The sequence below is a fragment of the Phocoena sinus genome, chromosome 1 (genome assembly GCF_008692025.1).
Source record: "Phocoena sinus isolate mPhoSin1 chromosome 1, mPhoSin1.pri, whole genome shotgun sequence".
Taxonomy (NCBI): Eukaryota; Metazoa; Chordata; class Mammalia; order Artiodactyla; family Phocoenidae; genus Phocoena; species Phocoena sinus.
In genome coordinates, this window is record NC_045763.1 from 93,640,017 (window position 1) to 93,654,568 (window position 14,552).

Here is a 14,552-nt window from a genome sequence, read left to right on the forward strand (position 1 = left end):
CACAATAAGAAGCACAATAAGAAGCACAAGGGCGAGTCCAGCCACTCCGTTGGTTATTGATAGGCTGAGACCTGCACATAACACCAAGGAATGCCAAAGTTGTCTGGCAACCATCAGAGCCTAGGAGAGAGGCATGAAACAGATTTTCCTTTGAGACCAGAGAAGGAACCAACCCTGCCAACACCTTGATTTCAGATTTCTAGCCTCCAGAACTGACAGAATAAATTTCTGTTGTTTTAAGCCTCCACATTTATGGTACTTTGTCACAGTAGCTCTTGAGAATTTATGTACTAACTCAGACTCCCTTCAGCTTTCACAGATCTGTAGATTTGTTTTCAGTCATCCCCAGGGTGGGTAGTCCCCACCATCTTCTGCTGGGGAGGCAATATTTCCCTCTTACGTGGGCCCTGTCAGCTAGCCTCTCTTTCTCTGCCACAGAAGAGTGGAGTAGGAGTGATTTTAGTATTGGCACCTAGGCTTTGCTACATAGTCTCTTTCCAGAATAACCATGAAGTGATTCAGAGTGAGAACTCTTTGCTTATGTTGTCCTCCTCAGCCTAGAGATGGAAAATGGGTAATGCACATATGTGTGATCACCTCATTCTCTCACTTTTCTCTGCTTCTGCCATCTACAATTTTGGTAAATTCATTTTAAAATCTCAAATATGAATATGTTTTTATTTAATAGACTCTGTTCTTAAAGAAAAGATGGGGGGAAAGTTTAAAAATGAAGAAGAAAACAACTAATTGTTGCTCAGAATTAGCTTGTTTTTTAACTGGTTAGAATAATTCATCAATACCAAAATAAAAAGGAATTTTTCTATTGTCAAACTCACCCACACTAATTAAACAGTGACTTGGTAAACTTTTTTGATAACCAACATAAAAAATTATTTTAACCATTCATCTATTAATAATGTTTTGCATTCACTCTTCGAACATTTTTATACTGAATTATTTATTATTGCAAATTCTTTTGTGATAATAGTTTGATCAAATTTGAATTATAACCTGGCTTATTAGAGTGTCACAGAAAGCATCTTTAATGCTGAATCACAGCGAATCTAATTTACCTTTGGAGTAAAGTTTTAAACATTCTCAAAAATGGTATTTAGCACAATTAATTTCATTCCATGGTATCAAAGAAAAATAACAATTATAATAATTTAGCAGAGTTTTAACACTTACTATACATTTCATTTCACATACTTTACTGCAAATGGATACTTCAGTTATAAAGCTGACTACAACTCTAGAAATATACCAGTAGTATCTTTTATGTTCATAACTGCATGTATGGATAAATTTTTTAATTGAAATATAATTGACATGTAATATTAGGTTCAGGTGTACAACATGATTTGATATTTGTATATATTGCAAAATGATCACCACAATAAGTCTGGTTACCATCCATCACACAAGAGTATTTTCTTAAAATGAGATTATTTTCATTGTTGTTTTGCTGCCAGGAAGAAACATTCTGCAATTCAGCAGTCCATCTCTCATCACAGATAAATATTTTTAATACATTTTGAACAACTTTATTATGAATATGTCTGTAAGGTGTAGTTATTTTTTTCTATTTCTAATTTGAAATATTTTATTATCTTATTAAAGGATTCAAATACAAATTTCAAAGCTATGTGAATATTAACAATAATTGGGCTGAAAAATCTGTGTGCTTTTGAATACTTACTCAGCTTTCTTTAACAAATAATAATCCTGAACATCCTGACTTACAATCAAAATGGAATATGACATATAAAACAAAGACTGTTGCCCACTGTCTAGTTTCTACAAGGATCCAGTGTTTAGCCCCTGCAGTCACTGACTTACAGTACACTTTGAAAGTAATTCAGGACAAAGAACAGGATGAGGCACTCTGTACTTTGGCAAAACAGGCCCTTAGATATATTTCAGGGAAAGATTTTATGAACCCAGATTCTTGCATCTTCCCACACTTAGAAGAGCACTAAAATCATTAACTGAGAAATTTGTTCCTCGTGACTAGCAGTAACCTTATACCTAGATGTAGCATTGACTGCACATACTCCTTAGCCAAAATCATATATATACTGGCCTATCCCCCTACCTCTTTGGAGCAATTCATCAGAGCTCTCTGGGAGGCTGTCTCCTGGGCTATAGACCTCAGTAAGACCCTGAATAAAACTCAACTCACAGCTCGTATATTGTACATTTTTCTTTCAGTTGACAGAATTAGTATGACTGAATAAACAACTTTTCCACAGAGCGAGTATCTACTGAGGACAATAGAAAGTGCTTCCAGATTACAGAAATCTAATTTTTCACTCAAGAATATCTTTTAAGCTGATGTTTTCTTTTCTTTTTAGGTCAATCCAGCCCTGTTTATCTCAGGCGGACTTCATAGCAATTAATTCATCTTCACAGAGCCTCTTATACACTGAAAATATGTGTAAGTGCAATGGATTGGGGATTGCAATTAGAACCAAAAATGACTTTTACTTTAGTTTTCTTCCATCCAGGGAGTCTAACCACCTTTGTTTTTTAAAAACCAACTTGGTAAAGCAGAATTAAGATCAACGTATTGAACAATATTACTGATTGATCTCACTTGGAAACAAAAATAAGAATCAAATGTTTTAAATGAGGTTATTCCTTTCAACAATTCACTTGAACGTATATAGGAAACACTTTCATACTCAACACAAAATGACCTTTGGAGAAAGCACTCAACATGCTGAGTAAGTGCCCCTTTTGTTAATGGGAATCGAGTAGCTAAATAATGCAATTGACCTGAAAAAAATGACTCAGCTTTCCAGAAATTTGTGTCTCATAGAAAAGCATCTAATTTTATTTGAGAATCTAATATTAAGAACTTTTCCATTTATAAAATTTCAGATTATATTTAAGAACGGACACTTCACAGTATCAGGCACATTAAAGTCTAGGACATGTGGTATTATAATTTTATGTACAATTTACATAATCAACTAATAGACATCTGAAAAATGGATGTTTTCATAATTTTTAGAGCTTAATTTGATTGCTTCATTCAGGTTGAAAAATTATTTTGAAGATAGCCCTTCAAAATGCCTGTGCAGATCACATACAGGCCATGTCCTGGCTAATTTGTTTTCATTATTAACCACAGACCTTTCCAATTATATCCATTAGTTTTTCAGTGTAGACCTGTAGTTAGTAAGATGATACAAGAAAGCTGAATAGTTTGTTTCAGAAAATGTAAAAAAAATACCTAGACATATTAAGTGAGAATATATACCAGATAAAAGCAATGGCAACTTAGATTAGTAAAGGAACTGAAGTTATCACTAATCCTATTACCTTATTTTAAATGAAAATAAACTGTGATTCAGTGAAATTACTTGAGTGGGATCAATATCACATCACATGTTAATTAATGTCATGCTGTATGTCTCCTATGCCAATTTTTCTATCAGGGCTCTTTTCCTCACACCAAAGATTTATTCCATGTAAGTACATGCATAGAAGAATAAGTTTATGTTAGAAAGATAATAGCCAATATAGGCACATATGCATTTTGAAGTTTCTGTGAGCAGTTATCTAAGGGAAATGATCTTGATATGGATGCATTATTTCTACTGGGGCTGAATATATTTAGAACTTAAAAAGAATTATTGATGTGTAGTGTTTGTAGTCAATAAATCACATGATTATAAACATCATGTTTGGGAGTGTGAGAGAGAAGTATGTCTTGCTCAGTATTGAGCAGGAAGAAAAGGTAAATAATAATTCATATCTCCAGATGTGAATTAAAACAATAAAGCAGAACTTTTCAAATACCAAAGGGGACTTGAGGTCAAATAAAATAATATGTGATTTATAGAGCTTGGATCCCAGTAACCAACTGAGTACCTAGGGACGTCTACATTACCATATGGCTTTAGTTTTGTGTAATATTAAGTAATGGAAAATTCAATAAAGTTATAAAATATGACTGAAATCATAGTTTGACATTAGCTAAAAAAGCATTTGCATTGCCTGATGTCATGTGCTTTTTTATTGTCTTTTTAATTACTGTACTGATTTATTCTATACCATTCCGAGATTCCTTGGATACTAATATCATGCTTTTACAAAATAGTTCACTAGGATTGGGACATGGCAAAGAACCAAGAGAAATTTCTTACTAGCCAATTAAATCATGATATGTAGCAGCTTGTTTTCAGGTAAAGAAGTTATTTCAAAATTATATGTTGGAAAGCTATTTAAATTAAAACATTCCCATGGTTTTTATGTCTTGAAAAGTTCATGTAATACAGCTATCATAGACTGTATATAATTTTCCAAAAAATAAGAAATAAATGAATAATTACCTAAATACCACCTTCCAGAAATATTTAAATACACAGTATATCCAAAATTTATTGTTTATTTATTGTTGATCTTTATTCAATCTAGAAATATTCAGTCTACTCATTATCCTGTTATGATTAAATTCACATTACAGATCATCCTACTTCCACTAAACACCTCTGTAGACTGTAATTTACACACTCAAACTCAGCACAGATAGAGATTTTAAATGGTTGTATTATGTATCATAGTTTACTTTTAACAACCCAAGAATATAACCAATGTGAGCTGTCATATTTCATTTGGAAGGAAACTTCTGATTTTGCTTTTATATATAAATTGATACTGCTAAAGAAGTAACCTTCTCTTTCTACATTGAATAATTTTGTGCATATTTATTGTTAAGGGTTTTTTTTAAACTATTTGTCACACTAGATCATTGCATATTTATGTACTGTAGCACAAACAGATCAGGCATCTAGCTGGGAACACCTTAGCACATTGGCACATTTCTGCTGTTTCTCTCAGAAATATGTATGATTTGGTTTTCCCTCCATGTTAGCAGTACCCAAATATGAAGAAATCAAATCAGTATTGATTTACAATGCAGATAATTATAGATGAATGTGTGAGAAGGCTTTCTAATAGAATTCTGTCAATCAACTCAAGGCCCAACTTTCTCATTATGTGTTTGCAGAAACTATATGATGGAATTTGTCTGGTGACATTTCAGGAATAGTGACTTTGATTTCAAAGGAAATGTTTCAGGTTCATTTCATTACCTTAGAAAAGTAAAAGCAAATTTGCCTTATAAAAAGCAATTACTTCTTAGCTGACCAGTGCACAATAGCAATATAAGAGAGACTTCTCATCCCACTATTCAAATCCTGAACCAGCAAACTAATGTTTGATTTTGCTTTAAGCCAATTTTACCGTGTTTGAATTGCAAAAGCATTTAATCTTCATAAAGTAGGTTATTATAATGGAGATCATATTGTATTTGTATGGAATGCCAGCTAAGGGAGAACAGTGTTTTGTTTTTATTTTTTCAGTATTTATGGTATTTTAAAAACAATGTTTGGTAGAAAACATTTATGAGGAGCATTTTAAGAAATAAAGAGAACATATTCTAAATTGAGACATTGCACTATATTTTGCCTCTGCAGTGGTACTCCTCATTTCAAATCATAATTTTATGAATTTTTAGTGATAAATATGAGAAGTATTTCTATTCTATGACTGTTATAAATAATATATTAGAAAAATTTGACTGAATCTTAGTCATGTTGTCTTCATGTATCTCCAGTATTTTAAATTTATTCTTTATAATAAAATATATTTCATACTTTTATAAAAGTATTTTTTTTATTTTTAGTATATTTCACAATTTAAAAAAATGCAGATAGAGATCAGGGGCCATTTGCTAGTATAGATTCGTTATCCTTCAGTATTGAGTCTAATAAGGGGTGAGATGAAAATAACCAATCATAAAAATTGCCCTATGAATACTGTAGAGTGGTAAACCTAAACTTTGAAATTAACAAAGAGGAAAATGTAAGGCTTAGATTAAACAAGATATTGTATGTTTTCAGTTCTGGCTAATAGTGTCACCTAAATTTACTTTCCAAAATAAACATACAGTGTGAAAAATGTGAAAGAAAGAAAAAATACCAACAAATAAAAAATACTGAAATAGAAAGTTGATCTCTAAATTCAAATGAGTTTTAAGTATATTGCATTGGAACTAGTAATGAACATGATATAGAGACAGATTTTAGGATTTAAACAAATAAAAATGTATATGTATTCATATATTTTGTGTCAAAATTTTAAGGACAAGTGAGAAAAATACCTCATTATTTTTTTTTCTAAAGTGTGTTAGCATTTTTTAATGCTATTTGAATAAAAATTAGTGATTTTTACATTCTGGTTATAAGAGGTGATTTACATAACACTATGTGTTAATAAATAATTTGAATTTTCAATTCAATACTATTGTGCTTAGAGCCAACTGTTGTGACTCATTTTTTATCAATAAGACTGCAAATAAATTTTATGCATCAAATAAGTAATGATGAATCTTGTAGAGCTATTAGCATCTATCATTGCATGATCAACACTAGTAGGTAAATTTGAGCTTTTATCTGTATACAAAATAAAAAGAAAGCATTACTAAAAATGGTCCATGAATTTCACCATATAAATATTAAAGAACAAAAGGAAAAAATAAAAACCTATGATAAAATATGTATTTGTAGGAGCAAAAAGGATGTAAATCACCTAAGTGGAGTACAGTAAGTCCAGTGGGATACAGGAGCTTGAAAATAAAGTAGTGAAGGGTGAGTGCAAAAATATGAGAATAGTGCTTGTACAAATAGATTTCATCATCAATTGGGATAAATGGAACAGGCATATGCAACATGCTTAATTAAAAAAACATTGCTAGTGGGTAGAAGAGATTTTACAATTGGAATTATAAATTAAAAGTAACATTTATCATTGTACACATATTTAATATAGTCACAAAATTTGAGCTTTTTCTTTTAAGAAACAGACTTTTTTGTGAACTTGAGAAAAACAAAATCAATATTTGAGACTACTTGACAACATTTGGTAAAGTGAAATAGTTATTTTTAGGTATTTTAAAAATAGGAATCAAATACTATTTTAAAATTAAGTCTAGGGGAGAAAAATAATCCTCTCTACCCTTTTCAGGGGAGCACAATTTGTTTGCCCTCCAAAATGTCTCTTTGGCATGTGTATTATTGTAAGCAGATAAGGTAGAGGGTCCACTGAGGAAGAAAACCAGGCATGGGTTTCTTGACATAAGAGAAGCCATATTTGTGCTAAGCCATTTTGTGATCTAAGCCTGGTAACAATGCTTGCCCTTGAATAGGTCTCAGTAATTAATGATCTTAAGGCAACAAAAGAATGCAGAAACAAACAACTGTTATCAGGCAAGAAGACTAACAATAGCAAAGATAATATCAGTTGTAAGTACTCCCAGTTCTCTTTCAATGATAAAGATCAGCCTGAAGCACCCAACCACCAGATCACTGGAATCTAAGTGATAATATATTGTCCTTTTCTGACCTTCATTACTTCAGTCAACTAAAGCTTGGACTCTGTGGACCACCCAAGTCCCTCCATGAATATGCATGCATATTCATATGCATATTCAATTATTATCCCTAATTTGCTGTTCAGGGAGACACTGCTTTGGGAAAGATTCCCGGTGTTCTTTGTTGCAAGTAATAAATCCTTCCCTCTCCCAGTCTTTAGCTTGGTTGTGTCTTTTGGCTCAGCACCCATCAAGAGGTGAACACAGTTTTCAAGTAACATTATTTCAAGCTTAAAAAATAAAGGCCAAAAAGGCCAAAACTTTCACCTTCCCCCTTAGCTGCCTAAAGTATTTAGATAGAGGCTTGGTATAAGAATAGAGTTACCACCACAGAGAACTAGAGTATGAACTAGATGTGAAGACAGGGAGGAACCTAGCAAAATCTGTGCATTAAAATTCCTCTCTGTGTCCCATTGTCTCTGCATGACTCAGCAAAAATTTGTTTACCAAACATCGTATTACCATTTCTATGTGAACTGCCTTCCTTCCCTTTGAAGTCCTAAACCCCCACCCCCACGTCCTCTTTTGTCTTTAGATGAAGATGATATTTAAGGTGAAGGTATCAGCCAAATACCTTGCCCTGTTAGTCTATCTTATGTCAATTTAATTCTTAGACCAGCCAAAAGAACCTGGAAGGGTAGAAGGAATTTTTCTCCCCAACACCTTCTAGGCTCTTGGCTGAGACATCTCTGTAATAAAAGATAAATTAATGAGAGAAAAACAAGCAGAAATTTAGTAACATGTATAACTCCTGTACAGATGAGAGATACCCAGGAATATTGAATAACTCTCTGATACGGCCCAAGCCATCACCTTAAATACCAACTCCAGCTAAAGACATAAAAAGATTTGGGAGGGGTGGCACGGAGCCAATTATGGGAGGTATTCAGGCAAAGCACAGTAAAGAAGGTATGGTTGTTATGCAGATTTAAGTCCTATCTTCTCCATTGATAAGAGTTTCTAGAGAGTTAGTCATTCTCTTCTTCCTGGTACAGAGAGGGAGACACTCTTACAAATGATTTCCCTGGCAAATGTAAATGTCTCTTACAAAAGAGTAACTTCTGTGGGGTTTCAAAGTTTCTCTTTCGTAAAAATAACCAACTCAAGATAATCCTTATGCCATAGAGGAATGTTTTGGGATGGCAAATTCTGCTCCCCTTCATAAAAAATTATTCAATTGCCATATAGTTTTATACTATGGGTCTTAAGTAAGACATCTTAAGTGTCATCCACCCCCTTTGAAGCTCTTTTATTTTTATTTAGAATTGTATAAAATAACTGAGAGAGAAATTCCAGATGAATAGCACCCCCTTTTTTTTTCTTTATAAAGAGAGGAAGTATGGTATTGTAAAAGGTAATGTATTTCATGTTGTGTTGCCTGGTTGTTGAGAAATAATGTTTTTAGTATGCATACAAATTCCAGTAGTGATGTCTTTAATAATAAGCATTTTCATTATTATTTAAGAAATGTTTAATATCTCATTCTTTCCTTACGGCTTAATTGTAAGTCAGTAATATTCCTCAGATTTAACTCCATAAAACTCAAACTCTGAACCCTACATTACTCAATATGCCCCAACATAGTACACACTCTAACCCCTCCCAGACCTTTGCTAGTTTCCCCTTGCTTTACATACTTTGGAATTATATATCAAATATTACTTTTTTTTCTAAAACTATGCTGGTTTCTATTAGGTGGGATTAATGGCTCCACATTTCTCTTCTTTCAGCCCTGTCTCTAAGCATATTTTGCACAACATACCACATCTTACTCTCCCAGGAGTCTGTTGTTGAAGGAAAATAAAAATGGAGTCAGTATTGCTAAGAGACGTCTCTAAAATGGAGCTGAGAGGCCACTGGGGAGGTGTGACTTATGCATGGGTCAGCTAGGTTGAATCTGATCTTTTGATCACTTACTGTCCTAATAAAGGCATCTATAACATCTCCCAGAAACTCAAGGTACTTACCCTAAGATAACTAGTAACAGCCATCCCTGAGGACAAATATTTCCTTTCTTGTATCAGAGTACAACCTCATGGCTTTTGCCATTATAATCCCCTTACTCTTTCTCTTCCTTGGAATATTCTTTAGGTTTTATCCAAATTTGTGTCTCCCAAATTACAATTCTTAAGACCATAAATATTTTTTTTTTCTTATTTGCAGGCTTATTCATTTCTGTTTGTTTGTTTGCTTGCTTATTTTTTGGTTGACAGTGTGAATTTCCAAAGGGACAAGAGTGTTCCTAGCCAGTGTTATATCCTCAGCACCTAATATGGTGCCTGATGTGTATTACCATGTTATGATTAATAGAGTAACTATAGGTGATAACTGCTAACACAAAATAGCAACTACTGGTTAACAGTTATAGGTAATTTGTTATGTGTCCACTAAGTTCTTTACATTGATTGTTCATTTAACTATTTCAACAACTCTGTAGAGTTGATGCTATTATTATCATCACTATGCTGTTGAAGAAATTAAGGCAAATAGAAGTAGAGCAACTTATGTATGGGTCAGGAAGTGGGAAATTTCCTCCTCTACTCTTCTTGAATTCTTCTGGCTGTGCTAATAATAAAATCGACACAAGACAGATTAACAGGAGAAAAAGAAACACATTTTCATTTGTGGGCACAGATGTCTCATAGAAATATAACCTAAAAAGTGGACAAATTAGGTAAATTTTATACTTTTTAGACAAAGAAACAATACATTTGTGAGGACTTGATAGGACAAAGAAACTTGGGCATTGAGTGCTTAATTAGTGAAGAATCAAAACAGAATTTGGGCTTAAAATAGGAAATTAAACAAGCAAAAATGATTTGTTTATACAGGCATCTCAGCCCTGAATCCCCTGTCTCTGATGAAAAGGGTGTCATTCTACCTCCAGATGCAGAAAACACACCTTTCATGAGAGATTTATTTCTTGCTTTCAGAGTGACAGGAAGGAAGGTCAAAGTATCCCTCTTGCATTGATCATTTCTTAAGTAACTTTAATTCAAAATAATCAACATGCCATTAAGACATATTTTGGGGCCTCGACAGATTCACGTTTGGTGAATATGAATACAGCTCCAAAAGTAGCTAGACTGAATTTTGTCCTCTGTGTTTGGCCTTCCAGTTCTGTATAACTAAAGACAACTGTATCTCTTAAGTTTGAAGGGGCTCACAAGTGAGGCTCCTCAAGATTTTTGTAAGCTCATTTGGGGGGAAAATGCCATTTTGAGAAAAAAATATAGCCAATTTACTAAAAGTTTTCTTCCTAGGATGAAATTTAAACATTGTATCTGAGCATAATATAGGCAGATTTGATCATAGCATGGTAATGACAGAACTGTTTTTTCCTGACCTATATGCCATTTCATCTGCTGACCTGGCTGCCCAATTGCTCTGCTTATAAAACAAACAAACAAACAGAAAACAAAAACACAGATGCTGCTTTGCTCTGAGTACCTATATCAGCACCAAGGACTCACATCTTCCTACCACAGCTGATCCAGAATTTTGCAGTTTGGACCCTCAGCCTATTTGACTATATATCTACCAGCTCCAAATCAGATAAATACTTCAAACTTCTTTCACAAGTTTAGCAAGATTATGAAACCAAGCAGGACCCTGTGGGGCTCCTGGGCACAAAGGCGTTTCTGTGTCCCCCATTTCTTGTTTGTAGGAAATAGGCTTCATTCAGCCTCCATGACCTTCCCTGAGTTCTAAAGTGCAGGTTCAAACAGTTGCTAATCAGGGGAGGGAGGGGATGCAGAGACAAGGGAGTAGTTAAGAAACAATAGTGCAGTCTTGGGGCAGGGTCCTGGTTCTACCTCAAGGGATATATATTGAACAATATCTTTGAACTCTTCTGCAGAACTAAAACCCCCACCAAATGGAAGATGTTAATGACATAATAAAGCATTCTTCATTCCAGAGAGAAGGTCACAGTTTGATAACCTCCAGAACCACAGAAGCCTGTCATGAGACCACCTGACTCCAGATATCTCTGGATTGAAGAAATGCAGCCCCTCTACACACCCTAACCCTTATTAGCAACACCGCCCCTTGACTGTAAGACTCCTCACAAGCCCCCCACCAAGTGGGGACACACAGTTTTAAGGGTATTAGCCCATTGTGGCCCCCTTTGCCTAGCAAAGCAATAAAGCTATTCTTTTCTACTTCACCCAAAACTCTGTCTCCAAGATTCAATTAGGTGCCAGGGCACAGAGGCTGAGTTTTGACAACAATTGATTCCTGGATTTTTATTCCATTGGTACCAAAATTCATAAATTTTCAGATGTCTTTGGAGACAAGTGCCTTTGTCCTTTATTTTTAGTGTGACAGATGACACTTATAGAAAGAAATGAGTGTGACATCATTCCAGTGGACACTGCCTCACTTTTCTATCCACTTTGAGACTGAATCTCCTCCTAATGCTGAGTGGAGATGAGCTTGGAGACCACAGCAGATAGACTTTTCAGATCCTGTGAGGTAAAAAGAGGTTCTTAAGTTCAAGGTTTTAGTGCAAAAGAGGGAAAATTCCACAAAGAAGTATTAACTTTTAACAATCACAAATATGAAAAGATGTGGAAATATGGAAGTCTCTTAGGACTTTGTTTTTTACTATTTGAAATGAAATAATTGGATATTGCAACAATTAACTGCATACAATAGGAAGCTTATCAAATATGACAGTTTTATGATTTCTAAAATGATATGTGTTTCAAATTTAAGATCTTGTATTCTAGAAATGCACTGTGCTCCATCTAATTGCCAATCATTTAAAAATATCCCTTCAAAAAATATCTGCAAGATTTTTCTAATAGTCGTTCAACCTAATTAACCAATAAGAACTTCTAAAAATTTACTGGACTTTCCACCAAAAAGAGAAGCACAACTAATGCAGTAGATAAAAATGAAGCTAAAAATACTTTAAAATAAATGATGATTTGAATAACAATAATTTTAAGAGAAAATTTAGTACATAAGATGAATGACAGATTGAAGGAAACAAACCCATTAAAATTCAGCAGTATTTGCTTAAAGGCACCTAATACCAATTTCATGAGTTTTATTTTGTTTTATAATTTTGATGATAACCACAGCCCAGTTCTGTCAGACCATACAATTTAATTCATTGTATGTCTTAAAGCCATATCATCTATTTTCTTGATTATTATCCTTTCTTTTTTTTTGGTTGATACATCTCTGTTGTCAAGGAGGAAAAAATTTTCCTCTGCCTTTCTAAGTTCTTTTGCCTGGTCTAAGAATTAAACTGGAATGAGACAGATAAACAGGAGAAAATAAAACAAAAGTTTAATAAGATGTGTACATGGGAGAGACCCAGGAAAACTAAGTCATCAAAACAGCTGAAACCCTCATCTTAAATATCATCTTCAGCTAAAGACCAAAGAAGATGTTGGGAGTAGTGGTTTAGGACTTCAAAGGAAGTGAAGGCAAGTCACATGGAGATGGAAAGAAAATGTTTAGTAAACAAATATTTGCTGAGCCATGCAGAGGCAATGGGACACAGAGTGGACTCTGATCTCTAGGCTCTGCCAAGTTCCCCCAGCCATCACACCTAGCTCATATTCTTTGCATATGTCTCTATTGATAGCTCTATTCCAAGAAAAATTACTTTATCTAAATTCTTTTAGGCAGCTGAGGAGGAGGTAACAAGAAAAACTTCCTGAATCTTCTGTTTCTTAAAACTAATGAGCCTAGAGGACTTCCCTGGTGGCCCAGTAGCTAAGACTCCATGCTCCCAATGCAGGGGGCCCAGGTTCAATCCCTGGTCTGGGAACTAAATCTCACATGCCAAAACTAAGAGTTCACATGATGCAATTAAAAGATCCCACAAGCCACAACTAAAGATCCTGTATGTGGCAACGAAGATCACACATGCCGCAACCAAGACCCAGCGCAGCGTAAATAAATAATATTTTTTTTAAAAATCAGCCTAAATTAATCCTCGTGCCAAAGAGATACATTTTAGGATGGCACATTTTGCTCCCCTACACTGTCAATTACAAAATGTAGCCTCTGAGAGTCACAGTAAGATTTTCTTTCAACTCTTCTGAAAATCAACTATTAGTTGATCCATTGCAAAATGACTTCTTTCTGCTGAACTTTGCTAAAGGTGGGATTAAAAGGCACACCATACCCTTTAAGAGGAGAATGACAAACAAAGAGCAGAGCAAATGCAAATATCCATGTCCAGGAGAATAGTAAATACCATTAATGTGGCAAACTGGCATCAAGAAGCAGCAAGAGAGATTTAGCCAAAGGGAGCTATCAGATCTGAGACAAGAAATCAGAAGGTAAGTGAGCAACAGTCATAAGGAAGTTATAACAATAAGCAAACATGTGAATACAAACATCTGTAGGCACCAAGAAGATATTATCTCCATAAAAATTATCAGAGCCTGCTTTTAAAAATATACATTTTTTTAAGGGAGCAAGATTTAATCTCAGAAAAGTTGATTTCACCTTTCAGCTGGGAGCGTTCATTTGGCCATAGATAGAAAATTTTGGGCCAGTGGATCAGCAGCAGCTGGTTACAAGATTCTTAAATAGATGTACATATGTTGTAACCATTTGTATTTAACAGATTCACATCATTATCCCGGAGGGACATATCATGTTAAATCTGCCCTTTGTGACAATTAGTCTTGCTGATTATGAGTTCTAAAAGGGATTGTAAAACTTATCCAGTCCAATGTTCTGAATGTATTATGGTGAAAAAATAGCCCAAGCCAATTTAAATAGCTATCCCAGGTTTAAAATTTAGTCAAGAACAGTAGGCTAGAACTCAATTCTCTTGACATTTTTTTTTCATTACATCACATTGCTTTCTCCACCACATATGCAATTTTTCCTAGCCTAAAAATGAACTGCCTTCACTGCTATCCTGAAAAAGTGTATAATAAAACCAGCTTTGGTGAAAATTAATAATTTGGCTATTTCTCCAACTTTGAATATTCCAAATATAATAGATACCTATAAGCTACTTCTTTCTTGACAGCTCAAATAATAACTGCATAAAATATTATTTCTATACCCTGCTGATATTGTAGACTTTTGCTTCAATCCTCTGGCACCATTGTATAGCTTCAAAAGGAACTAT